The sequence below is a fragment of the Mchenga conophoros genome, linkage group LG15 (genome assembly GCF_057382185.1).
Source record: "Mchenga conophoros isolate Kocher_MC1m ecotype Shallow Benthic linkage group LG15, M_conophoros_male_GT1.1, whole genome shotgun sequence".
In the NCBI taxonomy this organism is placed as follows: Eukaryota; Metazoa; Chordata; class Actinopteri; order Cichliformes; family Cichlidae; genus Mchenga; species Mchenga conophoros.
In genome coordinates, this window is record NC_140540.1 from 31552731 (window position 1) to 31576803 (window position 24073).

Consider the following 24073-nt stretch of genomic DNA (forward strand, 5'->3'; position numbering starts at 1 on the left):
CCCCAGCCACATGAGAACATCTAAAAAGAAATGTCACTGATATTTATATCATCGTTTTAGTAGCCTCCTCATCTAAGACCCAAGTCATTCTCTTGTCATTTGTGATATATAATGCAGATTTTCTCATCTTCCTATCTTTTCCTTTACACATTGTTTGTTTGGTTTTGTTTTTGGGGTTTTTTTTTGTCTCCATATTGTCCTGAGCCCTGCAGCCTGACAGAAAGAGGAAAATAATTGCAGGTTGATGTGCCTAAGGAAACAAGGAAGAGTGGAAAGCAAGAGCTAAAGATAGAGTGTTTGAGATGGGAAGTGACGGTGGCTAAGATTTAACGTTTTAATAAACCAAATAGGCCACTAAGAGGCACTTAGAGCTTTATGATTGGAAAGACTAAAGCTGGACCTCCTGGCTGAGTCTTGGCTGCAATTACAGGGATCCAAAGACAAAAATCATGGTTGCAGGCTTGACCAACCTGAGGCTAACTGTAATTCAGAATAGCAACTAAAGCCCTCACTGCATCCTTCTGGATTTTCTTTGCCTTTTTTTTTCATCCTGACAAAATCTTGCCCGAGTCATTATGAAATTATGGAGAGGTTGGTCTCATGAGAAAGAAAAATTAAAGTCAGAAACACAGAAGTCCATGGTTACCAAATCAGATTTTGCTCTCATTTTAGGATTTATTTCAGGAGCAGGTAATGGGTTACTTTAAATCTAATTATCTTAATCAAGGCTGAGTGAGTGCTTTAATGACCAGCCCTTTTTATTTGTACCAAAGCCTTACCTCTAACTCCAGCTCATAATAAGCAGGTTTTCATGCTGCTGTTGCAATCTGCCTATCCCTGCGACTGAAGAAGAACCTTAATACTTTACTCACTCGCACGTCTTGGTCTTTGATACATTATATCATGTTTTGTCTTGTGTAGGTTGGAAACTAAAATCAACAAAAGCAGTAGTTCACCCCCCCAAAAAAATCCTGTGTACTGAATGTGATTACATGAATTTTATGAATAAACTAAACTATGAATGTAAACCTAGTGAAACCCATATTCACATATACACACTGGCGTGGATCAGACCACACCCATCTTTGAACTGTGTATTGTATTTTGCAGGCTGTGACACCCTGTGTAACAGGACCAAACTAAATCATCTAAATCATAAAGCTCATTGTCATTGCTCAGTTTGGAGGTGAAAGAATAATATATGAGATCAAACATGAGGAGCTTCCCGCTGTGGTGACTCGTTTTGGCAAAGTAGCAGCCAAAAGTAGCTTTAATGTGTACAGCCAGGGTGAAAGTACACTCTGAAATTGTCTAAATTCTAAGATTCCTTGCATCAGAACATAAAAAACAATCTATTAGGCAAATACAATCTCACTATGCAACATGACAATACACAGTGTCAGTCTTTATTTAACTGAAGCCAAGAGCAAAGGCAATGTGTAAGAAACTAACTAACCCTTACTGCTTCAATAAGAATTAATAGTTATTATTTTGGAGTTAAATAAGTTAGGTTCTACAGCAGATCATTTCAAAGCTCCATGGCACATTTGTCTTTGTATTTGTGTTGGTGGCCAAATCACTTCTATCATGGTTTTGGGGTTTTACAGTGAAAGGTGCTGCAAAACAAGAGGCTGTTTGCCCGTTTCAAGTCCTCAGTCCTTCCATACAGCGTTTACCTTCTTCTTCTCAATTCAATTCAATTCAGTTTTATTTATACAGCGCCAAATCACAACAACAGTTGCCTCAAGGCGCTTTAAGGTAGACCCTACAATAATACACAAAGAGAAAAACCCAATAATCATATGACCCCCTTTGGCAAGCACATTGGCGACAGTGGAAAGGAAAAACTCCCTTTTAACAGGAAGAAACCTCCGGCAGAACCAGGCTCAGGGAGGGGCGGCCATCTGCCATGACTGGTTGAGGTGAGAGAAGGAAGACAGGATAAAAGACATGCTGTGGAAGAGAGACAGAGGTTAATAACAGATATGATTCAATGCAGAGAGGTCTATTAATACATAGTGGTTTCTTCTAAACAGAAAGCTATGCTACTTGGACTCTCTCACTATTTTTGCCTGGTGCATAAGAGGTAGACAGCACAGCTCTTTCCTGTTTACAGTCATTGTACTGGTTGTCCAGTGTCTCTGGGAAGCACTGCAGACTTGGTCCTGCTGCTAACTCACTGTGGAGATGGTGACAGCGGTGAGAAAAGGTGTTAGAGGCCAAACCCAGTGTCTTAAACAGCTCCTTCACTATTATGCATGTTTTTTTTTCTTTTTTTGGAAGAAGTGCTAGTGTTTAGCAAACACACAATTACAAAGCACAAGCACAAAAATGGACAGAGCAATAGCAACTGTCTGCTCCTGCAAACATCCGAGTCAAATGCTGTATTTCACTGATTATGAGTCGCTGTGGAAGAGAAAAAATATTGGATTCAGTGTCTTGTTGAAAGGTGGAGTCATTTGAAAGTTTTGTTGTTTACTGGCAAACTCCTTCATAACATGCTCTTCTTGTTGATTACATCTGAGGTGACATTCTTTACAGCCTTTTTCTGGAATTAAATGGCGCTCAGAGCTCAAAAATGTTTATGCCACTGAGAGAGCTTTATGATCAGAAGACAGACAGTCATACATACACCAGTCACCAGTGACATGGTCGCGATTAGGTTGACATCCACGCCTTGATGTGCAAATCTAGACCACATAGGCTTAGTTCAGCAGGGTTTTAGGTTTGGGAGCAGTTACCTGGCAGCTGCTTCGGGGGAAATTACGTCAAACTTTGAAAGAGTTTTTCTGTGCCGCAGCGCCTGTATCCATGCAAACAAGTCCTTAGCTATTAGCCATAATAGGGCCTGTGTTTTAAACAGTTATTAAGTCAGTCTGATTGAAAAAGAAATGCACAGTCCTCAGCATTTAATAGAAAAGTACTGGCAGGCATGTTGCGTGTAAATCAAACAGAAACCATGAATTATGTTTGAATAAAAGCCAAGCAAAATAGAATGCTCTGTAAATATAAAAATACAAACCCTTCACCTTCTCTATGCTTTTTTAAATATAACCAGTAAGCTCGGTTCTTGGCATAAAGTATGTGCTTTAAGATGTCTTTATGGTATTTTAAACCATTACCCATGCTTATCAGTGCTGGTGGCCTGTGTCCTAAATATACTGGGATCTGTGTGGATTTCCCTCGCTGGGCTGCTCTCCGCTCAGGTCTGTTGTTGTTTTTGTCGGTTTAGGTTTTATTTTAGGTGTTGGGCTGGGAGAACCATTCTTAGCCGGTGGGAAGAATGTGTAAGGAAGTTTAGAAGCTTTTTTCCTCCTCCAATCCAAAGAAACCGAGCGTCCCTCAGCAGAAATGAATAAGCAGCGAGTCACGAATAGCATTTATCTCACGAACAGTAAATATCTTTGGTTTGATTTTCACCACAGATAGTGGAAGTGGGTATAAATTTGAAAACGTAAAAGCCATTATATCCATTAAAGTAGCTTAAATAAGTTTTAACTTGTAGCCTCAGAGAAAATATACAGAATGTAAAATTAGCTGAGTAGGGTTTTTCTTTTATTTATGGTCCATCATCACAGAAAAGGCAACATCTACATTTAATTGTACAGTGTCAGATTTGCATCTTTTTTTATCAGCACTGTGAAATGTAATAATAAATAATAGGTCCATGTTTCCTCTGTAGCTTTTGGCTGCAGTCAGCTAAACCATTCACAAAATGAAGTATGTGTTGTTTACAGGGGTGCTTAAGAAAGAACACAGCGAGGCTGTGGAGGAATGAAACAAAGCTCTTGGACTGCACTCTTTAAACTGTGCTGAGACGTGTAAACACAGTCTGAAGATTGCTGCTCTTACCAAAACGGGGGCTTTGTGTTCCCAAAAGCGACTGCATTTACAGCTTTGTAGCCGTGGGTGTGTTGACACTAACACTGAATGGTGTGATTTACAGAGTGCTGTGAATAGTTCAAGGTCAAAAACTTTTGTGGATATATGTAGGAACAGAACAATTCGTTTTAAAACATGAAAATAAAATAAATACATAATTATAATAATTTTTTTAAAAAAAGGAACAGAACAAATCTTAAACGGGCAAGATTGGGGGGATCAGGACTAAAGGAAGGCATTTTTTTGCCAGCCGTGCTAAGACAAAGGCTCCATCTACACTAATCCAGATAAATTTGAAATAGGCGTTTTCGCTTAAAAACGCTCCGCGTCCACACTATCCTTTCCAAGCGTTTCCAAAAAGTTGTTCATCCACACTGAAACAATCGAAAACGCTGCATTCCTGTAATCTTAGTTTAACTGGTCACATGACTGCAACACATGACTAAAATACACTATTGTTTTCGAAAAGGCTCCGTGTTCACGGTCCACACTGCGACTGTATCCGCTTTGGAGAGCGTTTTCAAAACGCTGTGTTTTCCTTGACCGAAAGCGCCATCTCAGTGTGGACGGAAGGCCAAAACAGAGGGGAAAAGATGTGTTTTCAAACAAAATTGTATTAGTGTGGACATGGCCAAAACTTGCAAGTATATTATGGTGTCTGACCCAGCACATGAGTCTGTGTCTGTTAACCAGCTCAGGCACTTTTCTTATTCACAGCATTAGGCATTTAAGTGCCTGATACTGAACTGAATACACCAACTGATACAAGAAGAGTTATAACCTGTTGCTGTAGCTACTTTAGCATATTTTCATTTTCTAAAAAATAGCAAAACAAAAGAGGGTTTCAGTTTTGCTTTTAGCTTCCTTTGCTAAACCAAAAACTTTATGTACTGTCACACCTTTTCCCAGCATGTGAGTCTTTGAAACTTGGTTCAGATGATTTGATGGATTATTTGGCTTCTTTCTATTGTAGGTTTATAATAGCTGGTCAGTCATGAAGGGTTTGCTGCGCTCCCATGCATCAAACAGGGGGCTTTGGACTGTAATGACCACTGGTTAGGTGAACTTGTCCAACCCTCCTTGTCCAACCCTATAATTACTTGGACCTTCTTACAACTCTCAGGCCATTGGTTTCGAGTATGTGGACAAAACACATTTAATGTAATTCACAGCAGAAGGAAGAGGCTAACTGCAGCTGTTAGCGATAGGGAGAAGTAGTAAATAGGACTAGTTTTCATTGACAATATTTTGAAACCACTGCTTTGGTTTTGCTCGAATTTTATTAGCAATATACACATGTGTAATTCAGCTGCTAGTCTGAAGTCAGCAAGTATCACCCAGGAGAGGTGGAGCAAGTGAAATAAAGAAATGCCTAATTTTCTCAGTAAAATGGTGAAGTGGCATGTGCTCTGGTTTTTATGGTAATCCAGCAAATCCAAAATAAGATTGCTTTAAAGTCTGCAGTTTCATTTCAAACATAGTATTAAGCTGCAAAAATACCAAAATGCTCTCATCAAATTCACCACGTCTCTGACCACTCATTCACCTCAGCATCCACTGCTAAATTCACTACTGAATTTGTTTAGCTCAGAAGAATTGTTTGGAGCATCCTATGTCTGATAGCGTGGCTGCTTTCTGCATCGGAAGGCTCCTAACCAAAATCCCATGGTTTATGGTGTGATTGTAACCCTTCAAAGCAGAATCCTATTACACTTTTGCAACATTTTCCTAAACCCTGGTCTTTTAGACTACAGCTTTTTCTAGAGACAAAACACCATTCAGCTGTCTGCACTCTTATATAATCCTGATAGACTTTTATTGTAATCAGTAACTATATTACTATCTAGCTTGTCACAGTGTTTTTCTATGCATCCATCGCTCAGGGCTGTCATGAAGTGAGTGCGTACATGTGCCACTTGTATGTTGACACAGCAACTGTATCCATGTTTTTACAGCTTTATAAAGATTTAAGTTGGATGATGAAGTCATCCATACCACAAGGCTAAATTAGTTTGCAAAGTAGCAAGTGGATTGAATATGACATCTTTGTTTGTGTCTTTATTGTGCCAACACCAAACCTTGAAAAAGTTGGAACGAGAAGAAGGAAGGAAGGAACCTGAAAACATGCACACTTACCCATTCTCATCTGCTTACTGTTGCAAACATGGAGAGTCCACCATTTGACCTTAGAACTGAAGAAGCTTCTCGGATGAGAGGTGAAACGTCTTCAAGCAACTTAAAGAAGTCCAGACGCTTTTCTTTGCAAGCTCCTTTGACTACGATGACCTGGATGACTGAGAACCTTCACAGACAATAATAACAATAATGATAATAATAATAATTAATGTCAAATAAAATATGACAATCAAGTGGACCAGTATAGCAAACGCCGTATAAATCTGTTGGGCATTTTTCTTGGCCTTCAGACAATAACTCTGATTGCTACAGTGCCGGATGGGACATACAAAAAAAACCCATCATAACTTCATTACAGTTTGTGCAAGAAACAGATTTCAAACAGATTTAGAAAGCAGAGAAATATGCTTTATAGGGATATTCAGTGTATCACAGTAAAGCATTCACAAGGTACTGCTGTCTGAGCACAGACAGAAAAATCAGCTCTACCTACACTGTGTTGCAAATTATTATGCAAATGATATTTTCCTCTGATTTTCCTAAGCAGTCGATTCAAATGACAGTCGGTATAATTTTTGATTCATCAACCAATAGATTATAATTCAAATGTTACTGAACAAAACTACCAATGAAAACAGTATCTCTTTCAAAAATAAAAAACTTAAAATGCACTGCTCCAAAATATTACACAAACAGAGTTTCAAAAGTTTTTTAGGTTGTAAAGAACTCAAAATGGTTATTTGTAGAATTTGCAGCATTAGTAGATCAATTTTACTGAAATCAAAAGCTATTTCAATCAAAAACATCTTAACAGGTCAAGTTACATATTAACATAGGACCCCTTATTTGATAGCAGTTTTACAATTCTCATATCCATGGAACTTGAAAGTTTCTGCTTGAATGTCTTTGCAGGATGTCAGAATAGCCTCCCAGAGTTGCTGTTTGGATGTGAACTGCCTCCCACTCTCATATTTTTTTGCTTGAGGATGCTCCAAAGGTTCTCAATAGGATTGAAGTCAGGGAAAAATGGGCACCACACCATGATTTTCTCTTCTTTTATGCCGATAGCAGCCAATGATGCACAGGTATTCCTTGTAGCATGACATGGTGCATTGTCTTGCATGAAGATGGTTGTGTTGCAGAAGGCACAGTTCTTCTCTTTCTACCATGGAAGAAAGTGGTCAGTCAGAAACTACACATACTTTGCAGAGGTCATTTTCACACCTTCGGGGACCCTAAAAGGGCCGACCAGCTAGAAGCCTCGGTGGGAAAAAGTAAACAAAGCTGGGGCATAGAAGCAGAACCCAGTCCTATGTGTGGAGGGACAGTAACTGTGTGTGTATATGTAAGCATTTAAACACTGCAGAGAGTACAATTAACAATAACAGTATTGTAGAAATTCATTTCACCGAAACAATAACGTGGCGCACACTGTGACGTCAAAAAATGCGCACACCTTTGACGCTGCGTTTTCTCAGTTTTTCTTGTCCACACGTAAATGCAAAAATGGAGTTTTCAAAAATATCCACCCTGGCCGGAGTTTTAAAAAATCTCCGTTTTCAGTGACCAAAAACGCTGTTTATGTGTGGACGAAAGGTGCAAACGCATAGAAAAATCTGCGTTTTCAAAAATACCCGGGTACGTGTGGACGTAGCCTTGGTTAGGGATGGCCAAATAGAAGGTTTATGCACAACTGCAAGTCTCTGGAGGATCCTACACCTTCATGTTCGCAGGGCTCCAGAGGTACCATCAGCTTCAAATATCTGTTTGCTGCTTTGTAATGGCCTTTTAGCAGCTGCTGTCTGATGTATTTCTCTGGCAGAAACCTTCATCATTGTGCCTTTATCTGCACAAACCTGTGTGTGCTCTGACTCAGCCACAAATCTCTTAACATTATGGTGATCACGCTTAAGTTTTCATGAAATAGCTAAGTTTTTCATTACATGTCCAAGGCATTCAACTATTTCATGCTTTTCAGCAGCAGAGAGATCCTATTTCCTTCCTATATTGCTTGAAAATGATGGTCTGCTTAATAATGTGGAATATCCTTCTTTAGTAGTTTTTCCTGTAATTGGGCTCACCTGTGGGGATAGGTTAATTGGATAATCCAAATTGCCACTAGGTGTGAATGTGCGAGTGAATCTGAGTGTGAATGGTTGTCTGTCCCTATGTGTTAGCCCTGCGACAGACTGGCGACCTGTCCAGGGTGTACCCTGCCTTTCGCCCTATGACAGCTGGGATAGGCTCCAGCGCCCCCCGCGACCCTGAAAAGGATAAGCGGAAGCGAATGGATGGATGGGCTCACCTGGCAAACTAATGATCATAGGTGTCCGGCATTGATTTCAGTCATCCAAAGAGCCCTGAGACACAATTCCATCCATGGGTTTAATTGAAAAACAACTTATTTAATCTTTATGACACTTAAACACAATTTGCATAATCATTTGGAATGCGGTGTAGATTTTACCATGTGTGCTTCCCATTACTGTAACTCGTCAACCATTTTGGATTAGAGAGGAAATTCAAATGGTTCTTCAAAGATGAGAAATATTTTGTATGTTTTATACTCCAAGACATTAATACATTGGGGATTAAATTATTTTATTAAAGTATTTCTTAAATGCTGCAGAGTGCACATTGAAGTTTTTTGATTCAGTTTCAGATTTTGACTACTAAGAGTACCACAGCAGTACGAGACAGAAAGAGTGTGTGATGTGTTGTACTTTAATTATATACCTTACCATGATCACTGTGTTTTTGTTCCCATAGTCACTTTAGGCACTCTGTGCCTGATTTATTTTCTGCCATTTTCTGTAATGGAGTTCAGCAAGATCAGGTTTTACTTTGCTGTCTCTCTCCAGTGATAGAAAAACACAAGCAGTACATACAGCTAGGCCCATATATATTTGGACATTGACACTGTGCATTTATTGCACAATGCATTTATATAATGTAGATGGACATAATGTGTAGACTTTCAGCTTACATCACTGACATTGGATGAAGGATTTAGGTGTTTCAGCTCCTTAACATGACCAAAAGTAATTGGACACAATTTAATGGCATTTCATGGGCCGGTATGGGCAATTGCTTTGTATAGCCATTATCAATTAAGCAAGGCCTGGAGTTTTATGTGAGGTGTGGTGTTTGAAGATTTTGCTGTAAACAGACCACATGCAGTCAAAGGAGCTCTCCATGCAGGTGAAAAAAGGCATACTTAAGCTGTGAAAACAAGAAAAAATACATCTCAGAAATTGCTACAGTTTGTTACATTCTCTGAGAAAGAAAGAAAGCACTACTGAACTTATGTTCATGGAAGACAACACTTGTGGATGATCGCAGAATCATTTCCATGGTGAAGCGAAACCCCTTAACAGCAGCCAACCAAGTGAACAACACTTTCCAGGAGGTAGGCATATTGATATCCAAGTGTACCATAAAGAGAACTGCATTAAAGTAAGGATTGACACAGGGTTCACTGCAATGTGCAAGCCACTCATAAAACTTGAGAATAGAAAGGCTAGATTGAACTTGCTAAAAAAAAAAAAAAGAAGAAGGAAACATCTAAGGATCTAAGAAAGCCAGCAGAGTTGAGGAAAAACATTTTTTGGACAAATGAATCAACACCAGGATGATGGCAACAAAAAAGTATGGAGAAGGCGTGGAACAGCTCATGATCCAAAGCATACCACATAATCTGTAAAGGCACTGTGATGGCTTTACAGAACGAATTCTGAGGTGTTCAGAAACACACTGTCTGGTCAAATACAGCCAAATGCAGTCAAACTGATTGGGCGGCATTTCATAATGCAGCTGGACAATGACCAAAAGCATACAGCCAAAGCATGCTAGGAGTTTATTAAAGCAAAAAAGTGGAATATTCTTGAATGACCAAGTCAGTCAGCTGATTGTAACCCAACTGAGAGTGGATTTCAGTTGTTCACTAAACTTCGAACTCAAAGGCCCACAAACGAACAGCAACTGAAAGCTTCTGCAGTAAAGGCCTGGCAGTGCATTAAAAAGGAGGAAACGCAGGATCTGGTGATGTCCTTGAGTTCAAGACTTCTTTGAGTTCAAGGCTGTCATTGGCAGCAAAGGGTTTTCAACCATGTACTATAAATTAACATTTTATTTTCGGTTATTTAACTTGTCCAGTTACTTTTTAGACATCATCAGATCCAGCACTGCACATGATCTGTTGTTTATTGTTTGTTGAACAGTTAAAAATGATGGCGTTACATGTATGTGTGTTTACAGTTTGCTGCTCCCATATGTGTATTCAGGACACGCAATATTTACATTAACCCCTCCCATCTGTGTCTCCAGTGACAGAGCTAGAGAAACACCACAAAATCCACAGCTGACTTCTAAGTCCTGGGTCTCGTCTGTTAGTGTTAGGCTATTTTCATGTTTTAAAATGATCTGTTTGGCACTGGAGTCCCTTTGTCATTGTCTTTTAAACAAATGTATACATATGTTCCACTGCGTGACGTTCCCCACATCAGGGTGGGGATGCACAGTGTTATGTCTGACTTGCCAAATGATGTTGTGGTGGCGCCTTTCTTTGATCAGCCCCATGTTTGCTCACAGATAAGCTAAATATGTGTTTTGCGTACAACATAACAGACGAGGCATGTTCTGCGCTGCGTCAAATAAACAGCAGACTCCTAATGAACTGCTAGTTTAGTTTCCATCAGGTTTTCTTTGGAGGATGAATGATGCTGCCATATCTTAAACAAGGATAAAATAATGGTAATTGCTCATGTGGTTGGATGTTAGAGTGTGATCAGTAGATTTCAGTCTTAAGAATTTAAAATAAGCGTATATTCGCTGGTCTGAAAGGAACGATAATCGCACCTTTTTTTGGAATACAGAGAATGAGCTCTGACTTACTTTTAACATCAGTTCCATCTGACATCAGCAAAAGGAGCCTCTTGTTTCTTCTGCTCTGAGAGTCGTAAAAACTTAACTGAGCAGCAGCTTGGAGTGTGATTAAAGTGGGTTCCACCAAAGACTTCATTAACTGTTCTCATATTGTGAGAAGACAATAGTTGCACTCAGCTCAATATGTCTTTAATAGCCCGCCTTGCTGCTGTTAAGGCTGTGAAAAATGCAATAAATATGAGTTTGGATTGCATTGTATATGTATATAAAAATAGTTTAAATATGTACTGAATAACTAAAATGTGAGGCTCAGCTCTAAGCATTCAGGGTGAAGAACCAATAGCTACCTATAGGCCTACAGGACTGACATTTGTGAGTATTATCTACAGTGATTATCATGAACTTTTAAACAATTCTGAGAAAAGGAGTAAATTGCCTGCTTTTAATCTTAGTAAATTACACTTGTGTGATTCATTTAAAAGTGCGGCAAGTAATTTTTTTGAAGTTGTTTAATAGGAAAAAAGGAAAACTGTCCTCATGAATATATTCGTTAGTGTTTAATCACATCTTCCACCAAATTGATCCATTCTCCAAAAGTTTGAATTATTATTTTGAAAATAAGGAGCGTGCACCAGAATTTGTCATGTTGCCTCACCATCTTGAACACAGTGGCCAAGAAGGACATTACCACCACACACAGTGGCTTGCAAAAGAGGAGGATGTTGTCCAAGATAAAGACAATGTTGGATAATACCTCCCACCCACTCAGGGGCGGATCTAGAGAAATTTTCTTAGGGTGGCATGAGGGTGGCAAAGAAATCAAATGGGGGGGGCAAAATCAAAGCCTTTTTTTTCAAACACATATGCAGGTGGTTAAATATGGTTAAAATGAGTCAATTGCAGTAAGTACACGTTTTTCATATAAATATACATGGTGAGGACATAGAGGGGGCGACACACTGTCTTACAGACTACCTCAACTTTTGTGTGGACATGGTCGCCCCTGCTAAGACGGTACGGTGTTATCCTAATAACAAACCGTGGGTAACACAGGAAGTCAAAGCTGTCCTCAACATGAAGAAGAAGGCTTTCAGGAGCAAAGTGAAGGAGGAGATGAAAGCAGCACAGCGGGAGGTGAAACGCTGCCTGAGGGAAGCAAAGGACACCTACAGGAGGAAGGTGGAACAGAAGTTGGAGAGGAACAATATGAGGGAGGTCTGGAATGGTGTGAAAACCATCACAGGCCACAACACCAAGAAAAGCACAGTGGGGGGGACTGTGGAGAAGGCAAACGAACTCAACAACTTCTTCAACAGGTTTGACCAGCCCACAACCCCCCCACCCTCACCCTCACCTTCACTACAGAGTCCAATCCCCACTCTCCTACCTCCCTCGCTTCCCCCCCTTCCTGACACCATGACACCCCCCTCCTCCAATCCCTCTCTCAGCAGCAAGACATCCCCCCCCCTCCCCTCCTCCCAAACATCTCCCAGTGTCACAGTGGATCAGGTCAGGAGACAACTGAGGAAGCTTCGCCCCAGAAAGGCAGCAGGCCCAGACAAGGTGTGTCCTAGGATGCTAAAGGCGTGTGCTGCTGAACTTGGGGAGCCGCTACAACGAGTCTTCAACCTCAGTCTGCGACTGGGGAGAGTGCCCGCCCTATGGAAGACATCCTGCATCGTCCCGGTCCCCAAAAAGAACCGGCCCAATGAGCTGAATGACTTCCGACCGGTGGCACTGACGTCACATCTTATGAAGACTCTAGAGCGGCTCTTCCTCAACCTCCTCCGACCACAGGTACAACATGCCCAGGACCCACTACAGTTTGCATACAAGGCGGGTGTCGGAGTGGAGGATGCCATCCTGTACCTCCTACACAAAGCCCACTCACACCTGGATGGGGGAAAAGGCACGGTCAGGATCCTGTTTCTTGACTTTTCCAGTGCCTTTAATACCATCCGGCCCTGTATGCTTCAGGAAAAACTGAACAGGATGGAGGTGGACCCCTGCCTGGTCGCTTGGATCTCCGACTACCTCACCGACAGACCACAGTACGTCAGGCTGAAGGACATCACGTCTGACACAGTGGTCAGCAGCACAGGAGCACCACAGGGAACTGTGCTGTCCCCTCTTCTCTTCACCCTGTACACCTCTGACTTCTGCTACAACTCTGAATTATGCCACATTCAGAAGTTTGGAGACGACACAGCCATCATGGGGTGTATCTGGGATGATCAGGAAGAGGAGTACAGAAGTCTGGTGAGGAACTTTGTCGCATGGAGTCACACAAACCACCTGCAACTCAACACCTCAAAGACTAAGGAACTGGTTGTGGACTTCGGGAGGTCCAGAGAAGGTCCACTGCCGGTTCAGATAGAGGGGGAGGAGGTGGAGGTGGTCAACAAGTACAAGTACCTCGGGCTGTGGGTGGACAATAAACTGGACTGGTCATGCAACACAGAGCACCTGTATAAAAAAGCACAAAGCCGACTGTACTTCCTCAGGAGGCTGAGGTCTTTTAACATCTGCAGGAAGCTCCTGAGGATGTTTTACCAGTCGGTGGTTGCTGGAGTACTTTTCTATGCTGTGGTGTGCTGGGGGAGCAGCACAGCAAAGAGGGACTCATCCAGGCTGGAGAAACTGATCAGGAAGGCTGGCTCTGTGGTCGGCATGAAGCTGGACACTCTGGTGACAGTGGCAGAGAAAAGGACATTAAAGAAACTGATGGACATTATGGACAATGCCAGGCATCCTCTGCACACGGCCATTAACAACCAGAAGAGTCTGTTCAGTGACAGGTTGCTTCTCCCAAAGACAAGAACTAACAGACTTAAAAACTCCTTTGTCCCATACGCCATCAAACTGTTTAACTCCTCTCTGGAGGGGAGAGGGAGGGGAAACAGGAGGACAAAGGAGGGGGGAACAACTAAGCTGTAGTGCCTCTTCACCTCACTGTGCAATACCTTTTGTGCAATACTTTTTGTAAATAGTCAACAGTGCAATAGACCTCAATACTTGAAATGTGCAATTCACTTGTATTTTTATTTTTTATTCCTATTTATTCTATTTATCCCCTTCGTATATTTTATTTATATTGTCTCTGTATTTATATATATGTGTGTGTGTGTGTATATATATATATATATATATATATATATATATAATATTCTGTAACTCTGTAACTTCTGTCGGTGCTGTGCTTTTTTGGAAATCGAATTTCCCAGAGGAACCCACCCGAGGGATTAATAAAGTTCTATCTTATCTTATCTTATCTTATCTTATAGTCTATAACTTAATTATTGTCTGTAGCCAATGCGTTTTGATTTTATGTACTGTATAGCCTGTATAATAAATATGTAGCCCAATAAGTATAAAATCCAGAAAGCTACACAACATGGGGTGGTTGCTTTACAAACACAAGTCTAACTGAAGTTTCACACTGTTTTTTGTTAGAAAACAATCACATTGTTACATGCTTAAATTACACAAAATGTCAGAAATCTGCACTGTCATGAGCAAAAAACAACTAAATTCAGTTGAGCTGAAAAGAATGATACTAAACAAGGCAAGGGGAAAAAAATAAAATGAAACAATTTCAGGGGAAAATACAAATGTAAAAAGGAGTCAAAAATGGGCAGTTGTATTTCAGACCTCAGAGGGTTAATTCAACAAATCATGAAAAATTAGATTTGAGATCTGACAACTGCTGTTCACAAACGCTGTCCATCTAATCTGACTGAGCTGGAGCTGTTTTGCAAGAATTTCAGTCGCTAGATGTGCAAAGCTGGTAGAAACAGACCCTAAAAGACTGGCAGCTGTAATTGCAGCAAAAGGTGGTTCTACAAAGTATTGACTCAGGGGCTGAATAATTACGCACACCCCACTTTTTAGTTATTTATTTGTAAAAAATATTTGGAATCATGTATGATTTTCATTCCACTTCTCACGTGTACACCACTTTGTGTTGGTCTTTCACGTGGAATTCCAATAAAATTGATTTATGTTTGTGGCTGTAATGTGACAAAATGTGGAAAAGTTCAAGGGGGCCGAATACTTTTGCAAGCCACTGTACATAGTAAACATCTTTAAATTAAAAAATCACAAATAGCTCTTTCATATATGACCATTTAACATTTGTACATTTTCATCATGTCGTTCTCCTCCTCCAAAACTGCTCTCTCCCTGCTCTTGTGTCCACTCCTCACCTCAAGCCTCTTCTCCTGGACTGAAGTGAGATCTCGAACACACAAAAACATTTGTAAACATGCTTATTTATCCTGTGTGTCCTTCAGTGTTGCTTTTTGGTAATCTCAGTCTCTCACTGAATGTACTCCTGTGGCTTGCCAGCAAGTCATGGAGTGGGTGGGAGGTATTATCCAACATTGTCTTTATCTTGGACAACATCCTCCTCTCCGACACCACCCTAAGGGAGTCCAGCTCCATCCCCACAACATTACTGGCCTTGCGGATCAGTTTATTTAGTCTGTTGGCATCTGCGACCCTCAACCTGCTGCCCCAGCATGCACTGGCCACAACAGACTCATAGAAAATCCTGAACATTGTCCAACAGATGTTGATGGACCTCAGCTGCTTCAGAAAATAGAGACGGCTCTGGCCTTTCCTGTAAAGTGCAGTGGTGTTTTTGGTGGTTTTTTTGTGTACTCCGAGGTATTTATAGTTCTCCACAATGTCCACATTGATCCTCTGGATTGAAACAGGGGTCAAGGTTTTCCTGGTCTTCCTAAAATCCACAATCAATTCCATGGTCTTTGCCACGTTGAGCTGCAGATGATTCTGCTTGCACCACGTGACAAAGGAGTCAACCACAGCTCGGTACTCTGACTCATCACCCTTGCTCATGCGTCCAACCACCCCAGAGTCAATAGCAAACTTCTGAAAATGGCAGGTCTCTGTGCAGTGGTTGAAGTCTGTGGTGTAGAGGGGGAAGAGGGAAGGGGGGGAGGACGGTCCCTTGTGGTGCCCCTATGTTGCTGATTATCTTGTCAGACACACACTGTGGAAGACGTACATATTGTTGTCTTCCTGTCAGGTAATCAACAATCCAGGACACCAGAGAAGCATCCACCTGCATCTCTCTTAGTTTATCACCCAGGAGGGTTGGCCTGATGGTGTTGAATGTAGAGATGGCACGATACCACTTTTTTATGTCCGATACCGATACCAATATCATAAATTTGGATATCTGCCGATACCGATATGAATCCGATATAGTGTTTTTTAATCAACAAAACTGTTTTTTTTTAAATATCTTGCTGCATTTTGTATAAGTTCATACTCAAGTTTAAAACAACAACTACACTAAAGCTATTCTGTTATACCTGTATGCAAAAAAAAATGTTTCATAGTTCAGCAATACTGATCAATCTAATAAACTTAAACCTACACCATCCTCCCTATTCTGGTATTTTAAAGAGTACTTAGCGTAAATATTAAGCAACCTAACTAATAGGGTTCCAACTCCCAGCAACAAAAATAAATAAATAAAAAATAGGGAACCACCCCTCACGCTCCACCTCATGATGCTTAATCGACGTAATCAACCTTAATTTGATGCAGTGTGAAAAAAAAATGCACAGAAATCAATTTTTTTTCAAGAAATATTAAATAGATTCAACATCTTTCTTCAACAAAATTGCAGACTGCACAGATGGTACCTTCCCAAAGGAAAAAGTGCTATAGCTTACTAGGGTATATATATTAGACTTAATAGTCACTATATACAGTAATTGACTTCTATTCATTTTACATCAAATTAAAACTTTGGGTGTCAGATAATTATTTATTAAAAGCTTTTATTTATTAGACATTTTAAATGAGAATAAGAAAGAAAAGTATGTCTTTGTGCCCCCTTTTCCCTGTTAATGCCCTATCGGCCCCCCTGGCTAAACTTTGCTAGATCCGCCCCTGCTCAGTTACCAGCCGTCAGCTACGTAGAAAAAGATCCTTGAGTAGAAAGTAATATTAAATACATTCTAACAATAGCTTATCAAGCTTAAACGTGCTGCTGTTGTTCAGCCGCTGGTTTCCTCTTTCTGGTGCAAAGTGGGCCTTATTTGCCTCTGAACCTGGTTGTGAGTGAAAGTGATAGTTGGGGGAGGGGTGTCAGGACTTTCACTGGAGGCAACAGTGTGGAGAGAGAGGGAGGCCATGTCCACACTAATACATTTTCCTTTGAAAACGCATCTTTTTCTCTCTGTTTTGGCCTTCCGTCCACACTGAGACGGTGTTTTCGGTCAAGGAATATGGAGCGTTTTGAAAACGCTCTCCAAAGCGTTTTCTTGTCGCAGTGTGGACAGCGAACCCGGAGCCTTTTCGAAAACGATGACACATTTTAGTCATGTGATGCAGTCATGTGACCAATTAAACTAAGATAGCGGAAGGCATTACACAGCAGTTGTTTTGTTTGCTCTCAATTTTGACAGCCCTATTAAAGATTAATATCAGTTTGTAAATGCTCCAGACAGCTTTTCTTCAAATTCTTCATTTCTCACTTGCTTTTGCAACTTTGTACTTTTGTGTTACTCGCAGCAACAACTCCACCTTATTGTTAGTCCATTTAAAAAACGTTGTGCTTTTCCTCAACATTTTGCCGCGGCGTTTCAAAGAGCCGTTAAGTAAATAAACGGCAGACAGAAATGAGGCAGGTCGAATCGGCTTGTGTTTCACGCATGCGCAGTACTAAAAATGACACTTTCCCATTCTCATAGAAAGTTTACTCGCCAAGTGCAGCTAACAGCAACAAAAACAGCAGCGTTTCCTGACAGAAAAGTTAAGGATATCCTCATCAACCCACCTCAATATCCCTGTCATCAAACAAACGTGTGCTTCACTTACTCACTGGATTGTATTAGACTCCTTTCACAACATTTTACAGCCTCCCCTTGGAGCATACAATTGCATATGACGAAAGCCCATTGGCATTTGTGTTCACATATTTTATTCTCCTAGTGATCACTGCTTCATCATTTTAATACCTTTGTCTCTAAAGTCTGGGTTCTATTTTTCAGTGCTATAATTAAGTCATAATATCATAATCTACTGATAGTTCCATTAAACTTGGTGATCATTCTTACTCAGCTTTACTGCAAGGTGATCATTTTGCTTTTCTCTCAGGCATCCTGGGCCCTATCAGAGTTCCAGTCCACAGCTTGGATATAGAAATAGTATTTCTTCTGTTTACGTCAGCAATATAAAAGATGTTGTTGCAACATAAGTCAGTATTTTTGCCATTTTTTTCATCCTGTGTGAACTGATGAGGAGTAGCGATCGTGCACGCTTCCCATGTGTTTTCTAAGACTCATGTATAAAGATGGTAGCCAAACAGGTAGCTATTGTTTATGGAGATTGCACCTTGGAGGATAATTCATCATTGTGAGTGCCATAAACTCCCTGTGATTATAACAAACCAGACTGGACTTGTTCAGGGTTTTACACATTTTGCTTTTTGTGCTTTTCTTTTGTCGGTGTTCTTCTGAGAGTCAGCAAAATGTAGTTAAGATAAATATACATAAATATGTTTAATTTGAAGGGCAATTTCACTTGTGCATTTAACTCTTGTTTACAATAGGCAATGGGATTTTTGAATCAGCGTTTTCTTCCCTGTGTATTTCGGTTGCGCTGCACCTACTGAGACTGTGCACGGTGTCACCCTGTATAGGGAATTTAAGATGTGATCTTCCTGAGATCAGACCTTAAAGTATGAATGCCTGCAGTTTTCTTAAGATAGCACTGGCTAAATATAGCTCTGGTTTGGTGTAATGACAGATTGCAGTATCCCTCACGTTTGCTCTGAGGCGAAAGTGACTGCGCAACTGGCGTCACTGTCCCCCACAGCGATGTGTATAAGGGTGTCCAAAAACCACCGTCCCTTTTTTTTCACAGCTGCCATTGTTCTTTGTGTCGCTTTTTATCTCCACTTCAGTAGCACTTCTTCAGAAAGTAGAAAAACTAAGGGACAGGAGTCTATCTGCCTGCCTAGTGAACAACTCAAAGGTTTCCCTGTTCTCTTTTTTATGTTCCTTGATCATTAAGATAAAACACCCTTTAAAGCACAACACCTCAACGAAAGACCGCTTTGGGAAAGCTATTCTAATGTATGATAGTCTAATTAATCTACTTAGATCAAACTGGGACAGCAGGAAGATAAATCCTTGGAGGTGTAATTCATCATCTTTCACAAAAAGTTACCTGAAATCTAGCCCTATATTTTTTAGAGATAAAAAGGACCATTTGGGGAAAATACTTTTGGGAGATGGAACGATGGATGGAGGAATTTCCACAACTCATGCATTCCCTACATTCATTGTATGATTTAATAGGACTACAAAATAAAATACTTTACTAATTCAATCTTTAAAATTTCTTCCAGTTTATGAAATTTATTTGATTTATTTTTCCTAGGAAACATCTTCCTAATCTGTCTTAAGGACAAAGTTATCTTATATTAATATTAATGAGGCACTTCGTAACCACAACTTGACTAAACTAGGTTGAGTTTTACAATGAAAACAACTTGTGAGTGTGTGATATTTGTTGAGGTATGTTTCACATTACATTGAACTCTGCAGTCTTACACTAGTCAATATATCCCAGCGTAATGTAACACCTTTGTACCATAATGTTAGGTTTTCCACCACCATCAACAAAACTTTATTGTTCCAGTAGATGCATTGGTGGAACTCACCCCAAGTTGCCCTGATGTATCCAACGGAGTGTGAATACATTATGTTTAAAGTGAAAACATTTGTATGATAGTGTTTGTGTGAATGGGTGAATAAGGCTGTTACTAAGGCTACGTCCACACGTACCCGGGTATTTTTGAAAACGCAGATTTTTCTACGCGTTTGCACCTTTCGTCCACACGTAAACGGCGTTTTCGGTCACTGAAAACGGAGATTTCTAAAAACGCCTGCCAGGGTGGATATTTTCGAAAACTCAGTTTTTGCATTTACGTGTGGACGAGAAAAACGGAGAAAACGGAGAAAACGCAGCGTCAAAGGTGTGCGCCTTTTGTGACGTCACACTGTGCGCCATGTTATTGTTTCGGTGAAATGAATTTCACCAATACTGTTACTGTTAATTGTACTCTGACTGAGTTTGTTTAAATGCTTACATATACACACACAGTTACTGTCCCTCCACACATAGGACTGGGTTCTGCTTCTATGCCCCAGCTTTGTTTACTTTTTCCCACCGAGGCTTCTAGACTTCTGATTGGCCAACATTTCTACACGGTTAGGAATATATCGCCACCTGTTGCTTTGGCATGTTCCTAGCAGCGTTTTTCTTCATTTCTGTGTTTACGTGTGGATGGGATTATTTTTTAAAACGAAAATGGAAAATCTCCGTTTTCAAAAATACCCGTGTACGTGTGGACGTAGCCTAAGAGAGTGCTGTACAAGTACCAATCTATTTATTACTACTTTTGTTGTCATTGAATCCCCGTCCAAACTTTTTCTAAAGGTCTCTCAGATTTCTTTAGATCTGGGTACGATAATGAAAAGCAAACAGACAGGAAACGGGTTCCACAGTTCTCGTCTCAGTGAGGGTCCAATCTTTGGCACCTAATTTGCAAACTCAGATTTGAAGGTGTAGTTGCACTTTATGTAACTGAGCTGTTGTTCTTATTTATTTCAGTCATGAAAGTTACTTCAAAGTGACAACTTTTGTGTCATTTGTTTGAGTGATTTACCTTTATGTAGAGAGGATGAACAGTTTAATTGACTTACAATGTCAAAAAAAAGCAAGAAATGTCAAAGGCTTTTTGACCTGACGTGAAACTTGTTGTGGACTAAGTTGGAACCTCCTTTTGACAGCTTTGTTTTTAGAGTATATTGCCTTTTTGTTATCACGAGTGTTATTTCGATAGTGAAGCTCCACTGTCACCGACTGAAAGGGGAAAAAAAGTGTGCAAAGGACATGATGCAGCAATTTGTGGTCGTTCTGCTAAAAATGGAAAGTCCACAGACAGAATGGCCCGACCAGTTTTTCCACGTGGTTCCAACAGGTGCTGGAAAATGCTGTTTGTCTGGATGCCTTTTTAAGACAAAACACTGTAGATTATAGCTTCCCTTTAGAGATTTAGTACATGTGCTTTATATAGTGTATATACAGAGATTGATGTTTATTATGTATAATGACAAAAAGAGTAAATGGATCTTTTCTCACATTTGTTTTCTTAGCCTTTATCTTTCCTGCTGCGGGGGATAAAGAAAATAAATGAACGTGTAGATTGTGCCCCTCATCACTTTTGGTGTGGCTGGTTGCAAAATGCTCATGTTCTCTGCCCTAATTTCCACTGCTACTGTTGATTTGTGTATCCTGTCAGGATGCTTTGATGTATCAAAGAGATTGACCTGCTGCAGGTCGTGGTTTTCTTTCACTGAGCAGCTATTCAGTTATGCAGGCCTGGCGCCTGCCTGCACAGTGCAGTGCCCAGGCACAGGCCTGCTGGGCCTCAGGGCACTTCAGTCCTATATTCACAGCTAGACACACACACTGTAGTAGCCTCACAGTGGTGCCAGAGCAGCATTTTAAATATGCGCTTCTCTGCGGGACTTCTGGTTTGCTTCTTCGCTTGCTTCTCTGCTTTAAATCATTTGCCTGGAAGCAGACAGAGGGCTGAAGAGATATAGAACAAAATATAGAGCGTCTGTGAAATGAAAAAACCGAGTTGTTTTTGGGAGGTGTCACTGAGACAGAAAGAAATAAAACAAAACAAAACAGCACTCAGTTGAGGCTATCATCCTGTTCTGGGATCACACTCGAGCGTTTTTTTTTTTAGCATCTTTGTTCATATGAATTGCAGAATGGGTGGAAGTGTTGATCTCTATAGGGATGTGCTGATATATCAACTGTCTGCTGCTGTCAGCCAGTATTGACTGACACTGACATATCAGCAAAACAGGCGATATATGACCAGCGTCTGTGGTCAGCATGTATATCTGCAAACAAATTTTTGCACTATCTGTTAATATTGACTAAATTGGACACTATGGATTTAGAATTTCCCTTGATCTAGCAACAGGACACTATTTACCACCTACAGCAGAACTACCACGTGCTTTTATGATGTTTTATTGTGGCTGGTATTGGATAAGGAATCCAATATCATCTTTTTAGCCATCTTCATCTCTGAATCTTTGCGGCGTGTTATTGAAATCTGGTGCTGGCATGTGGGGTCGATGTTTGGTAAACACATGAAACTACTTCATGGAATCTTGCTGCTAGGAAAGTTCCCCTAATCCCCCACAGATGACCTCCCTGATTGTGGGTAATGAGGCAAGACAGGCTTTGTGCTTCCTGAGGAGCGGCCGTGGTTGTTGAGACCCCTTTTTGCTGTTTAGCTGAAGGTGTAATGATCTGTGGATGCAATTAAAACTTCAGACGAGATTTTTTTAAATGTTTGCATCTGGAACACTTTCAAAATGCGGATTAAGAGGTTCTCACTGACCGGATAAACCAGATAAATGAGCCATTTTTGCTTGTTTGTGTTTGTCACCATCTTCTGTTTAGACCTCTGTACTGCCTTTTTTTGGAAAAAACCAGAGCATTTTTCCTCTTCCATGTTAGTCCTGTATTTGGCCACTGGAGGCCAGCATGCCCAAACATTTTAGACTTGGTGCAGGACTGAGAAACCGCTCAACCATATCATTCCCATGACAGGCAGTAGTTGTTACATACCTATTTATTTAGTCAGATTAAAAAAAATAGACCTAAACAGAAAATAATTTGAAACTGCTGCTATAAATACTGTGTCAGGTAGTCTGCTGAGGGTGCTGATGTCAGGATATTAAAAATGGTATTAACTTATAGAGATAAGTAGTGTACTATAAGTAGAATGTAGCTCTTTTTTCTTCTGCTTGCAAAAGAAAAAACACAGCTTCTATTAAAGTTTGTCAGCAAATACCATCTGCTTCATATTTCTGTTTGTATATGGTTGCCTTTATGTCAATTCCATCGCAGAACTGTGAGGTCTTTTGTCTGTAGGATTCATTGGGTCTACAAATAGTCACAATTTTTGCAGTTACAAGACTTCCAGGTACCATTTGATAATGTTTCCACATTTTACAATGCAGAATGGCAATATTATATGTATTCATGTGTATTATGTGTTGTCAGGCAGTATCTGTATTCTTGATATATCATGCTTTATTCATAGGTTTTTATAGTGATGAGACACATAACTGAGTTACATGTTTTAATGAGCCAGAATTGGTAATACTAACAGGAAGTGAAGTGATGGAGAAGCAGGGCCATGACCCTTAGGTCCCACTTTTGTGAACACAGATTCCAAAGAGAACTTTATGTTTTTTTCTGTATGGCATCTTTAAATATAGTTCATGTTTTTGTGTGTTTAGTTTTGTTTGTTTTTTGAAGCTTGCTCAGCAGAAAATAAATTGTGGAAAAGTTCAAGCACTTCAGCCTTCTTTGCTCAATCTGTAAACATTTAGTCTCTCACGAGGAAAAATGGAAGCATGTGTCCTTTGATGTTTGTCTTTGAAAGAATTGTAGCTTTTTTGGGGTTTTGCAACAATATGCGAAGAAGCTAATTGATTACCATCTGTGCTGGTTTCTTTCAGTAACCCAAAGACTCCTCTGGCATATTTATGGTAGCAGATTTCAGTTTTCTTTTTCTTTGTTTTGTTGTTTCTCTGCATCGTTGCATTACAGGTAGTTACTTGTATCAAAGTTTTAACGCAGCTGAAAGAATTTTATCCTAGAATAAGTGACCATAACTGGAGGTCAGCATGCTGTCCTTTGTTATTAAAGTGTTATATCAGGTAAAAAGATAAAGATGACCACAGATTACTTAAAAAAATCAGATTAGACAATAAAAATTTTACCTGTTTAAAAATGGACACTACGTTAGCGGTTGTGAACAGCTGGTACTTTCCATATAGTGTTACATTTGCACTGTATGATGGTACAGCAGAGCAAAAACAGACCTGTGTTAGCCACTCAGAAACATGCTGTCAGTTTAGCTCTATGACACAACTGTAACTTACACGTATGTTACAGTGGGGATCAATTTTAATGAGATGGTCAGTGGGTAGTAAGGAAATTCTGTTATGTTCAGCAGCTGAGGGTGTTCTAGCATTGGACTGTAAATAACAAATGAGTTCAGTTCAATTTAATTCAGTTGACTTTG

At 40.2% G+C, this 24073-nt stretch overlaps 1 protein-coding gene across 1 annotated transcript in view; it reads left to right on the top strand.

The window, feature by feature from the left end:
• nt5dc1 (5'-nucleotidase domain containing 1) overlaps window positions 1-24073 on the top strand; it is a 76195-nt gene that overhangs the window by 19308 nt on the left and 32814 nt on the right. The gene's annotated exons all lie outside the window — the stretch shown is intronic.